The 13,643-nt window shown below is 42.8% G+C and overlaps 1 protein-coding gene and 1 long non-coding RNA gene across 3 annotated transcripts in view; one reads left to right on the forward strand and one right to left on the reverse strand.

Moving 5' to 3' along the window:
• LOC147149159 (uncharacterized) overlaps positions 1–6,839 on the forward strand; it is a 41,705-nt gene extending 34,866 nt beyond the window's left edge. For both annotated transcript variants that reach the window (XR_015086536.1, XR_015086537.1), the window contains 2 exons: positions 6,412–6,514; positions 6,602–6,839. This is a non-coding gene — a long non-coding RNA (uncharacterized LOC147149159). The remainder of the gene's footprint in view (positions 1–6,411; positions 6,515–6,601) is intronic.
• LOC147149160 (uncharacterized) overlaps positions 1–13,643 on the reverse strand; it is a 44,283-nt gene that overhangs the window by 28,689 nt on the left and 1,951 nt on the right. The gene's annotated exons all lie outside the window — the stretch shown is intronic.

Raw genomic sequence — 13,643 nt, forward strand, 5'->3', positions numbered from 1 at the left:
GGGGGGCTGGGGGATTAGCGTGGGGGTGTTTTGGTGATAAGCTGGCACACAACCAAGCGCTAATGCCCCTTAAATGTCAGCCACTACGTATTGGGACGGGAGAAGAGAGCACATTCATATTTTAGTGAGATGGGCGGATGCACCCTGGGACACAAATGGGGTGTGGAGCGGTGTGTGTGTGCATTTGAGGGGGGGGGGGGGGGGGGGGCGCACAGCTGTAGTCAGGTGGCACACATGTAAAATATAATGTCGGTAAAAGGAGCAAATGTGCTTTTTTTTTTTTTTTTTTTTTTTTCCCTCTTTAAATCAAAGCTGACCGTCTCTAGCTCGCTCAGCACACTGCTGTTGGTGGGGGTCGGTCGTGGGTGGGGGGCGAATTGGATTTGGTGTTGGGGGTGGGGTCGGCTTGCTGGAAAGTGAGCGAGCGAGAGAGAGTGATTTTTTGCAGCGGGGTGAAAGGCTGGCGGTCATGTGTGCAGGGCTCATGACAAAAGGCCCTTTTATGTGCAGCGTATGCAGATAGAGGAGGCTCCTTTGTGCACAGATGGAGATCCCATGCCTCCGTCTACCCGCGGCCGCCACCGAGGATGGGGGTCGGGGCGCGGGGGGGCCAGGGGTGGGGGGGGGTGGGGGGGCGTGTGGGTTGCAGTTGAGCGAGGGCAAGGGAGCGTTGAGTGCCATCACTGTCTTGTGGGGGGAGGGGGCAGACCGAGTCACCCCCGCTGCCAGGCTCGCTGGGAGGAGGAGGGAAAAGGAGGCGGAGCTACAAAAGCCTGCTCGGCGCGTGCACACGCCGCCGCCGGTTGGTAAGCACAGTCGAATATTAGTCGCCGGCCAATGGGACTCGAGGGCCGTCAAATGGATTTTTTTTTTTTTTTCATAAATACAAAAAAAAAAAAAAAGTGTTTCAATGACGGAATTGGGGACGGGAATGTGCTTTTCATTGAACGGCATCAATGTGACGTCTGAATCTTGGGGTACCCAACGACCGTATTGAAATGGCTTCTTTTTGTGTATTTTTCTTACCGAGCTGCTTTAACACAGTCGAACTGAGAGCCCCCCTGTGCCATATCATTTAAAAAATGCATACCTACAAATGGGGACCAGTACACCAATAAAAACAAAGCTACGAAACAATTCCACCTCCTTGCCTTAGCTTTGGGCCATTTAAAAGCTCGGAGGTAATTGTGAGGTACCCCATAAATCTGACAACTATGCATCTGCACAGCTCTCTACTTAGCCATGTTGGATAAATATCTAATTATGGTCAAGTTGGTTCGTGTGCATTCTCTCAAAAATATTGTGAATATTTAAGGTGAAAAATAAAAAAATACAAAACATCTTAAGAATTTCTGTAGAGCTCCAGACTGCTTTGAAATGGTGGCACTTTACCCCTAAAATATGAGACAGTGAAAGTTAATTTTTCATCTACTACTACTTCATCGACTAAATTTGATTGTCCCCCCCCCCTACTTGCGCCCTTAAATTTTCCAGTTCAGGACCAATGTGCTCCTACTAAAAAAAGTAGTCTTGAGTTATGTTTTTAATTGAAGTTTAGGTTTCTTCCCTTTCCGTGGAACCAAAAAGATTGGGTCTGCATACTGGAAAAACTCACCAGTTTGCAAACATGTATGCAGGCGTACATTTACCCTGCACACCCCACTCAGTAGCACCCCCCACAGTCCGAGAAAATATTACTGACACAAAATCCAGCAGGCTTTTCCAGCATAAAATGATGCAGGAAAGCGGGGCCATTTTTCAAGTATTTGGCCCACTTTGTTTTAAAATAGGTAGCACTGAAATGTCCATTCTACAAATCAATGCCATTTTAAAGGTCAAAAGTCAACCCAACAATAATATGTGGCCCTACTAGTCAAAACAGGTGAGCCGTGATTGGTCGTTATCTGAACCCTGAGCAACTGTGATGTCATTTTGAGTCGGCAGAAGTGACAAAATGGCCGCCCCCTATATTCCGTTGTGTTATATTCTCATTCTCTTTTTAGGACATTAACAAGATCAGTGATGACAGTGTGAAATATTGTTGGTGGTATGGCAATGTTTTTACAAGCCTGCTCTCACGGGATAGGACTTTTTTTTTTTTTTATTATGAATTGGAATTAAGGTTTAGTAAAAGTCCTAAACAACAAAAAAAGTTAGCCTTCATGTTATGGGCAAATTTAACACACCCAAAAAAATCTTACAGGGCATTTAAAAATAACACTTTTTGTCATAATAAAGCTGTTTAAAAAAAAAACATCTGGTGCTATCTTGCCTCTACAGTAATTTGCTATACAAGAAACTACCATGCCCGAGGAATCAGAGACAGAAGACAGAAGACGTGCCTTCTGAGGCGTCAATCTTTTGTTGCGCACTTGCAATAGGCCTGCGGCCGTTAAAAAAAAAACAAAAAAAACATGACAAGTAGTCGTTTTGTAGTAATAACCTGTTATCTTCGCTAGCTAATTGGTTGTTTTTCTTCAGGTGCGGTAGTTTCTTGTCCATCAAATTGGAGGGCTGATGTTTTGAAACATATTTGTATGTACTAAGTGATTTTTTTGGGCGGGGGGGAGGGGGGCAACCCCTTAAATTATTATTCTTATTAGAGATAATTCAAGGTAAGTTAAGTATATTTGCATTTAAGTTTATTAAACAATTCTTTTATGGGCAATACATTTGATTGAATGATTATTCTCCTATACTTAAGCAGCAATGATCAAATTGAAAAAAAATTATACTGTATTAATATATTGAATCTCTTCCTAAAAAAAAAAAAAAAAAAAAAAAATTCCCAGCATGCCTTGCGTCTCCTGCGACGTCACCCTGCGTGATCTCTGATGCTTATTTCTCTCCCAATATCTTGTGTCAGCTGCAAAACGCTGTCAGCGCAATGAAGTTTTCATGGCCCTTCGGTTGACGCACTCTTTCATTTTGCCCCAAATTAAAATGTCCTCTTGAGCACATTTTATGAGTTTTTTTTTTTTTTTTTTTTTTTTTTCCCCCCCCAATGCATGGCTATAATTTGAAAGCTGCGGTGGAAGAGACGGCCGCTTCCAAACTTCCCAACATTGGTCAGAGCTGACATATTATAATGCTTTATATCCAACTGCTTCTTTCATCATGTTGCCGCATACTTGAATCAAGCCCGGCGCAAATCAAAGACACGTCTTCAATTACGCCGCGCTCCGTCCACTGTCTGTAACAAGGCGCGTCATCGCAGCTCCTCCGAATTGTCGATGATGCACCGTGAAATAAGCGCAGCGCCGCGGCAGCAAGGGTGGGCGTGGATTGTGAGGCGGTAATCGGCATCTGCTGGACACCTGAGAGACTGCAAGTCACCGAGAGGCTGCCCGGCCCCCCCTCCTGCCATCAAGCGCCCGAGGGGAAGAAGGGAAGGCTGAATGTGGAGTTGGGGGGGGGGGGGGGGGGGGGTCAGGGTGGGGGTGTCGCTGACATGACCCTCAGCGTGATCCGACCCGCGGCAGCCTTAAGCTCGGGAGCCGTGTGGCGCGCTCAACCTGATCGCCGCCTAAATCAAAGGCCACATAAATAACGGTGAACCTGGAGTGCAATAAACACGTCGCCGCCTACGTGCTCAGACAGACGGCAAATTGCGGGTCGTACTCTGAGACTTGGTTTTAATAACATCGCCCGCGTCGGGCCGTTTCAACGCAATTTCGCACTCGACACATTCGGCGCTACTCACTTCTGGGGTTGCGAGATCGATCCTGGGCTGCGGCCTTCCTTGTTTGAAGACTCGAAATTGTCAATATATGTGGGAGTGCTTGTTTTGCTGGATGTGGCCTGTGATTGGCTCGTACCCAGCCTCTCATTCAAAGTCAATTGGGATATACTTCAGGTCACCCCTGACCAAAAGGGCTGTCACTATTGAGTATTTTTAGAATCAAATATCCGATCCATTATTTCATATATTAATCGAATAAAAAAATAGCTTGCATTAAAGTGTAGTACATTTTTTTCCGATTGCTGTAAAAACAACAGTTACACAGTATCATGTGTGGGATTGGTCTTGTACTTGTCAACCTTTTTGAAAATGATTCAGTCACTGGTTCGGTCATGGTTATCCAAATGAAAAACAAATGTTTGCAAATGCCTCATTTGGATTAAACAGCCTGCTTTCGTGAAGGACTACAGATATTAGAGAATAATAATTACTGTTGAGAGTTTTGTCACTTCTGTCAACTGAAAATGACATCACTGTTCACAGTTGCTCAGGGCTCAATCATGGCTTAGCGTCAGAAAACAGCTGAGCTGTGATTGGTCGTTTCCTGAACCCTGATCAACTGTGATGACATTTTGAGTTGACGGAAGTGACAAAATGGCCGCCCCCTAAAACGGCAAAAAAAAAGGATTTTGCGGAAGTCAACGCAAACATTTTTTTCAAGAATATGTACTATGCAAGCCCACTAGTTGAAACTGGGCATTCTGATAAATATTGCATTTGTGGAATAAATTTTAATCCACTAATTTTTAGCCATCTCTGGGGACGGCCATTTTGTCTTCTGTCGGCTGAAAATGACATCACATCTGCTCACCACGACCAATCACGGCTCAGATTCAAAAAACAGGTCAGCCGTGATTGGTTGTGGTGAGCAGTTGTGATGTCATTTTCAATCAACAGAAGTGACAAAATGGCCGCCCCCAGAGATGGCTAAAAACGAGTGCATTTGGCTGCTTAATTTATATTCCACAAACGCAAAATGAATCAGAATGCCGTGTTTCAACCAGTGGGCCTGCTGGGAACATATTCTTAAAAAAATGTTTGGTTTGACTTCCAACCAGTGGGCCTGCTGGGAACATATTCTTAAAAAAATGTTTGGTTTGACTTTCCCCTTAATTAACTTATGTGCAGTACTTTTTGATTCAATCCGTATTCAAGTACAGTTGGTTGTTTTCCTGAATTGAAGTGCAGTGTTACTGGTCAAACTGTGCAAAATGTCACAGTGGCTAGCAACAATATTACTTTTTTCAATTTGGAATTTTTAAAAATATTTGCCTCATTTTTCATTCATCATTTCATGCTGGTCATTAAGATGGTACTTGGGGAGCTGGGTATTTTTGGAGAGGGAAGTTTGCGAACCACTGCCTCTGTAGACAGTGTAGGTGTACCTAATGTTATGTCCTGTGAGTCTTTATGTCTATATTACTATAATCGACATTATTTTAGCTTTCGGTCACAATAACGTCACAGCATCAGTTCTCAAAACACAAAAAGGGTGTGTTTAGAAGGCAAGAAAAAAAAAAACTGGCTGGCACACTATGCTGCTTTTATTAATGAGCACTAATCGCTGGGAGTGAAGCAGCTCAACAAAGGGACAGACGCTGAAACCAAAGCAATTATGCAGCACAGGTCTGAGCCCTTACACAGCACTTAAAGCACTTTTTAAAAGGCCACCTGGGCACAATGTGCTCAACTTTTTCGGGTGCCCATTTTTTTTTTTTTTTTTTTTTCCCTTTTACAGTCGTCAGGGTACGGACCCGATTGTTAAGAAGCAGGGAAAGTAATCCCTGGAGTCTGGCCACTAAACCTGCTCTGTCCCAGTAACCATGGCAGCAGACAGGTAGTGTCTGGGTCACGGGGTAGTCATGGCACTCGGACCCCTTTGCTTCATTATGAAAAAAAAAGTAAATGGTAAAAGATAAGGCGTAAATAAATCAATCGGCAGGTGAATGTTGTTGAACATGTGCCAGCTGGGTTCCACATCGTCAACAGCGCCGCTGGATACGCGGCAGTCGAAAAAACATCTGCAGCTGCTAAACACACAGTGAGTGGAAGAGAACGTTGTGCGAGAGCCCCGATGTACGGATTAGAGATAGACCGATATGCTTTTTTCAGGGCCGATACCGATTATTAGTAGTCAAGGAGGCTGATAACCGATATTTGGAGCCGATATTCATTTTCAGTAAAAAGGAAAATATCGGCATCAAAATCTAAAGAAAAATGTACTCTTAAATTTGTTGTAACGTCTTTAAGCATGTTTATTGAACAATGTTTGAGGTTTGTATAATGTTGATTTTTAAAAAAATCATTATTACAGGAAATTTTGACAGTATACATCTCTGTTCTAAAATTCGAACAAAAAGTTCAGGAAGCACCCAAGGTTGTCAGCATGTATTAAAAAGGATAAATGAAAACTTAAACAATAGCTCCATGTAGTTTTCTACAGTAAATGAACATTTCAAAATAACAGAAATGTTAAACTGTCACATATCTTTGTTTTGATTTATTATCGGCCAGCAGAGTTTTAAAAAAGGCAGATGCCGATATTTGGCTTTTGATAATCGGCCCGGCCGATAATCGGTCCATCCTTAATACTAATTGATATATTTCTAAAAGAAATTATGCTGAATAAATACATATGGAATTAAATGAACATGTTTTTTGTATTGCAGTTGTTGAAGTGTGCGCGCGGATGTGGAACAAACCAAACGTCAAAAACGTGCCCGGTATTATTCAGAGGTTTTCAGCAGGATCACATCGACGCAAATAAAAACGGTGAGTTACTAATAAAGTGCAGATTTACAGTTTGTTGGAAATGTTCGCTCAACCAAAAGCGCGGTTGCCTGTCTGCCCTTTCTGCAGGGAGCGCACCGTCTCGCTTGGCCTTTCCTCCATTCGCCGACGCTCCCTCGCCCTCCAGTTGCTATGAGACACTGCAGCCGGAGCCAAGGCCTCCGCCATTCATTACGGCAGGAACAAAAGCCAAAGGCGCTGGACAAAGCGGGGCAGAGCGACTCCAACCAGCTCCCACTTAATACGCGCGTCACACCTCCGAGTGCTCCGCTGACATACAAATGGCCAATTAAAGCTCTCCCTTCCCTCCTGGCTTCTTTCTCAAAACCAGCAGCCGTGGCCGCGCAGGACTCAACAGGTTAAATAAAGTTTGGAAGTCTTGAGGCATTGTCAAGAAAGGCGACGTAGAAATGTTAGCTTCAGATCATTGCAACGATGCTCAAAGCTGCCACAAGCTAAAATGATCCAAGAAGGTTTCATAAGCTTTTAACACATTCAGTGCCAGACTTTTTCAGACCCTTTGTGAAATGACGTATAAATATGTCCTTGGGATGGAATGGGTTAAGTAGCGATGCTTTTGCTAGTAAGCAATTTGTCATCTATTTGGCATGAGGGGCCAAGAAATGTTGGCGCAAACCAGGATAATAAATGTCCAGATGCGGTGGATAATGCATGACTTCATTGGGCAAGAAACCATATTTGGCAAATCGGGATTCCTCCCGCCGCCAATCCACGAAAAAAAAAAAAGTTGAGTCATGAAATATAACGATGGGCCAGTTCACCAAATCGGTGTAATTTCGGTCTCTTTTCAACTCAACTCCCTTCATGAGTAGCAGGACTTTAATTAACAGGAGTTGAGTTTTTTGCATAAAATTAGCAAATGCATGAAATATAGTTCACCGGTATTTATGCTAATGATAAAAAAAAGAATTCAGGCAACAGGACTGTGACGACACGTTCAAACGGAAGTCAACCCAAAAATAATTTTTTAAAGAATATGTTCTATGTAGGCCCACTAGTTGAACCAAGGCAATATGATTAGTATAAAATATGAGCTAAGCAACAAAATCTACCCGTTTTTAGCCATCTTAGGGGGCGGCCATTTTGTCACTTCTGTCGACTGAGGCGTCGAGAACGTCATATTTTCAGGCCACACGCAGACAGCGCACGAGCAGACACGCCACCTAACAAAGAAAAAATAGCAAACAAAAACAACTGACATACGGTGTGGTGATTGGTGAAATAAAAACAATATGGGGCACATATTGCATTTGTGGGATCGCAAGGTATTTTTATTTTCATTTCTTAGTCAGGAGTGCGGCACCTGCGTGTGACTAGGTACCGGTTAAGTCCTTTCTCGACGCCGTTTGGCTGACTCGGACGGGCTGGGACCACGCGAGTCGTTTAAATACGCAGACGGGAACTCTGTGGCGGTTAGGCAATGCCCAGCTCTGACCAAATGTAGGGAAAAATACACGAGCGAACTTAACTCTTGGCATTCCCGTCGCCCGCGGAGGATCTGAACGATGCAACTATGCTCTTTGATGAATTGATCTTTTTTTAAACTCTTGCTTTCTGCGGCCATACGGCGTAGCACTTGAGAATCTCTTCTCAATTCCTTTACCTGGATGAATAAAGGTGAAAAAAAAATGAAAATAAATAAACTACCTGTGGACTATTCCAATATTTTTCAGAGGGCGTAATGTGTTAGGTAAACCATAGACATGACTAAAGTGTGCATTTCCACTCATATTTTTTTTTTTTTTGTATATTGAGGATAAGACAAATATGTAAAATTATATTAAATCACAATATTGTGTTTATTAAATAGCCTTCGTGTTATTCTGCAGTCACACATTAATTTCCCGAGGGGCGCAAATGGCAGAGAAATGGCCCACACCAAAAATGTGATAATGACATTTTTTTTTTAATACAAACTAATTTAAATTGTCCCGCAAAAAATCTAGGAACGATTTCAGAAAAATGCACAATGTGGTGCTGATTCAGCTTGTTTGGCATTGGTGGGGATTAGCCAGTGCTCATTATATCTCGTATTAAATTGCACTTCTCGTGAGTTTCAATTTTCCATTCTTCCAAAAATGAAATATCCGCAAACTTGCACTTGTTTAATGACACATTGAAAAGTCACATTTATTTTTCCTTTAAGTGAGAACATGACATCTTTGCAAAAAAAAAAAATCACCGGCAAAAAAACCAACCTATAATCCGCCCGTCTCTTGTAATGAAGGAGCAAAACCAAAAGTCGCCGACAAACGCCCGACAATCACGGCGCGCGGAACACAACAGACGGGGCAATCAGTCTTTGTAATTGCCGGTCCGCCTTGATTCAGGCGAGTTTGGACGAATGAGTGAAGTGAGCGGCCAGCTGCCGACTGCAACGGTCCAACGTGGCCTCGTCCAAACCTCAACACAGGCCACACCCCTCTACACTTTCTCTCTCTTTTTGCGTCTCGGGAAGGGATGGGAAAGAAAAGGGGGCCAGATGAATTAAAAGTGGGCAGGCTACAAAATTAAAACTCCCTCCCTCCATTTTGTCCCCATCCGCCCTTCTTTTCACTGCACTGCAGACTTTTGTTCTACAATCTACGTGACGGTTGAGAGCGAACACTTCACACATTCTTTTATTCAAGGGGCTAAAAACAAATGTTGCTGTGCAATGGGGAGAAAAATGCCACATACTATTTTTCCAAAAAAAAAAAAATTGAGCAAAGAAAGTATAAAGTCACAATTTGAATATCGGGCTGTGCCGTTTGAAAGATGGCGACTAAAACAACAGAAAGGAAAAGAGAAAATGAGATTTGACATTGTTATGATGAAATAGTCATGATAATGCGCGTTATGCTGCTTCTGCTAGAAATTTGAAATTTGGGACGGACGTACCAAGATCTGCGGGCTATTCTAGGGCATTAACTCCCTCCTTTAGCCTAACAAAAAAAAATACCTAAAATTACATGAGAAAAATCTCAGTTAACCACCAAATAAAAAGTATGAAAAAAGTATGAATACTGAAATAGTGATCGTGTCTATGTTTAGTCACAAATGTCTAAACTCATTCACTGCCATTGACGTATTTATTGGTCTTTTCACAGTCCAGCCATTCAATCAGAGGAACTTATTTTTTTTTTCAAACGTTTTCAACCAGAGTAACATTAGTGTCTGGAAGTGAATGTGTTCATGTGAAAGCTGGGCTTGTAAAGTTCAACTTAAAGCTGATATATTTACAGGGAAGTCTGGTGGATGGACATACAGGTCTCGTGTACTTTAAGCCGTTCAAAGGAAGAGCATTTGATTTTTATAACTGTCACTGCTCACAGACTTGTAATAAAACATATTCGAAGAAGTAGTAATACAATAATCAACAATAATCATGCCGTGAACATACTTCCTGTGTTTCTTCTTTTCCTTTCAACCTAACTGCAGACTTGCGATTGGCAGTACAAATTGCCTGGAAAAAAAAACTACTAAACGTGGCTTTCCCGAACAGCCTTGTACAACCAGTTGAAAAAGGACATTCTGAAGGAGATTAAAATACGTCTCATTTAACTCTGCCACAACAAATAAGTGACCGTATGTGCTAATATTTGTTGAAGTGCATTTTTTTTTTTTTCAAACACAGCCTGAATCATTTTCAATGTCAATGTTCAACATTCATGAAAATTAAAAGTGAATTGCTCTTAAAAAAGGATGCACTTGAATTTCCTCTAATATCCCTTTAGCCGTGCCATTTAAAACCGTCAATGCTACTATTATTTACTGTGATAGTGTCTGGGAAAATATAGCATCCTAAAAAAATTGGGTTATCGTGGCAGGCCTATCCACAACCATCTAATTTTCATACTCTGGTATATGAGCAGAGTCTTGTTGGCTGGACATTTCGCTACTTCACGGTGCATATACAATTTTTTGGTATTCAGATATCCTACTAAAAAAAAAAAAAAAAAAAAAAAAAAAAATCGAAATTTCCCTCACTCTCTCTGCACACCTGTTTTTTTTAAGCTGAGCCATGATTGGTCATTACCTGAGCCCTGAGCAACTGTGATGTCATTTTCAGTTGACAGCAAGTGGCAAAATGGCCGCCCCCTGAGTTAATACTTAGCTCATCGTCCGCAAATGCAATATTAATCAGAATGCCGTGTTTAGACTAGTGGGGCTGCATAGAACAGATTCTTGTGAAAGAAAGCTTTTGGGTTGATTTCCTTCTTTAAAAAGTGATCGGTAGGAACGGCAACTGTGTCAGGACATCAGCATCAAAGTGTGCCGTAATTTACGACTTTTAAATTGCCTTTGAAAAGTAACTGGACGGCTCTCGCCAGCCTATGTGGGGCACCTGCGCGCCGCTAGCAGGCTAACAATGCTAGCTGCTAACACAGGAGTTGCTACTAAACTCTGGCAACAGGCGCCGTATCATACAATGGCAGTCTTTTTTTTTTTTTAGCACCCCTTAATCGGCCATTGAACGCGAATTCAGTTACGCTGGTAAGAACTTTGAAGAAAAAGTATACCAAGGTACTAATGTCAGTGCCGTACTATAGTTGGAAACATTTTATTTTGAAGTTGTTCAGTCATGGATAGCATGAACCTATTTTTGCTGCTGATGACTAGACTAGCCTTCCTGACAGTGTACACGAAAATAAGCGGACATCTGAGGCATAAAAAAAAAAAAAAATGCCTCAATCAATTTTTTGAACCGAATCGCTTGAGAACTTGTTGTACGTCCTCTGTAAATTGTCCGGTTACAAAAACGAGACGACAAAAAGGTGATAGCGAATGGTCGGCTTCAAGCTTTAAAACATTTCAACGGAGTTATAAAGATGACTTGTCGACTAATCAGTTCAAACCCTAGCATGCGCTCCATTTTTGGTTTTGATTTTGACTCAGAACAGACAAAACGAACTTTCCAAAAAAAAAAAAAAAAAAATTTTAATCACCTCGCAAGGCTAATAATTCCTCTCATGACCCTGAAGCAGGATGTGGACATTTGTTAAGTCTAGTGGGGGCAGGCGTTGTTACGCCAACATGGCCTGCTTCATTCCCTGGAATTCCCAGCTAAACAGGAAGCAGCGAGCTGCCGCGATTGGTTCCATTTGCTTTTTCAGGCCGGGCTGGACGGGCAAGCGGCTCTTTGCCTCCCGTCGCATAGGATCCCGACGCGTTCTTGGCCGGCGGGACGCGAAGGACTGCAAGTTCAGCCAAAGCAGACAATAAAGCAGAATGGAGCAACATGCTAAATTGCTGGGGCAATTCAATCCAGAGGCTCATTTTTCCAAAATGATTCACACTGGAAGGGAGAGCGCTTTCCTTGTCCTGAGATGAACTCGTTGAGCTCTCTGTCAGCATTTCCAAGGAAGCGATTGGGAGGGGTGGGGGGCGGCGGGATGCGCGACACACGTGCATGCGCGCACGGACGCAATCGCGCACACAACCACACTTCCTTCTCGGAAGATTCTTTGCTCAACTGTGGATTTAGGTCATGTGTGGAAAAAAAAATCCCGAACATGCCATCACAAACACACGTGCGCCGTTTTAAACGAGTCATCTGCAAAGTAGCAGAAGAGCGCAAACATGGGCGCTGTGCGAAGAAAAAAAAAAAAAAAAAAAAGAAGCCAAATAAGGGCACTGGAGCTAGGGGAGGAGAGTGGTGTGGGAGGGGTTGCCATGTTACATGCTGTGCGCTGTACACCAGCCCCCCCTGTTACATGACTGAGGGACAAACAGCGTTTTATAGTGCGCAGGAAGGAGGGAGGCAAAGCTATCGTTTTTACTATGACATCAAACAATAATCATGACAAGTTTTAATAAGGCTGTGTCGTCGAACCATTAAAAAAATATTGGATTCTTGTTTTTTTGATCCACGGTTGCTTCCCACCAGAGCACTTAGAATGAATACTGCATGTACTTGGACCTCAGCCACCCTTGTTTGGTTATCCCTCAAAAAAAATACTTTAACTCATTCACTGCCATTGACGAATTTACTTGTCTTTTCACAGTCCAGCCATTCAATCCCAGGAATTTATTTATATTTTTTCCAAATCATTTTTTTAGGGTAAAAGAGGGTCTGAAAATGTCTGGCAGTGAATGAGTTAAAGGTTGAGATTTTGAGTCCTCACTGATCCGTCGAGCACTTTTGATGTATAAAAGACAATTTAACACAATGGCTACGTTTACATGGACACATTTGGTTGGATGAAAAGCCTGATCGGAATAAAAATGTTCCATGCACACACCCCGTTTGTAATATTCTGACCGGATTCAGCCCATTCCATTCAAGATTTTATTCAGAACCAGAGGGGTGGTTTATGTTGACAGATAATCCGATTGGCGCGCGTGAAAACACGTATTCAGAAATTTCGAAATAAACCGTCTTTACCGCGCATGTCTTTGACGTCAGTATATGCGTTTCTGCTATTCCCGGAAGCCAGTAGAAGCAGAGTGAGCCAAACACATGGCGGACGAAAGACCGAACCGAATCATTTTAATCCGACTCGCTGTCGAAAATATCCTGCTGCGCAGCAATCTCAGCCATTTTGTCTCTTACATTAACCAAGGGTTTCTATTCAGAGCACCGCAAAGCCCCTTTCACACAGCACCTAGCAGGGTGCATGCAGCACGCCGTCATCAAACGCATTGTGTATGCAATGAGGGGCGGAGTCCACGAAACGGAGCGAGCGTTGTTGGGCGGCATGGACGGCAAGGCGCCTCAAATTGCAGAACGTTCTATTTGAGGGCGGCGACCAATCGTGACTCAGCTTCAGAAAACAGGTGAGCCGTTATTGGTCGTTTCCTGAGCCGGAGTTTTGCGTTTTCACTAAAAAAAACTCCGGGGCCGTGTGGATGATAGGGCTAACCACAGGCTTCTATCCGACATTTTCAAAACCCCCGGCTACGTGTAGACAGGGCCTTAGTCACTTTTACAGGGCGCCTAAGGAAGACTATGTCCATCCAGGGTGGCCTCTAAAGAACACTACTTGACACTAGAGCACGATCTCCTGAAGGTTTAAAATGGACCATAGTGCGCAGAAAAAGGAACAGAAAGATTGTCCTTGTTTTTCCCATTCTTTTAAAATTATAAAATCATCTCCAATTTCATTAA

The sequence above is a fragment of the Filicampus tigris genome, chromosome 4 (genome assembly GCF_054856515.1).
Source record: "Filicampus tigris isolate MCC_2025a chromosome 4, RoL_Ftig_1.0, whole genome shotgun sequence".
Taxonomy (NCBI): Eukaryota; Metazoa; Chordata; class Actinopteri; order Syngnathiformes; family Syngnathidae; genus Filicampus; species Filicampus tigris.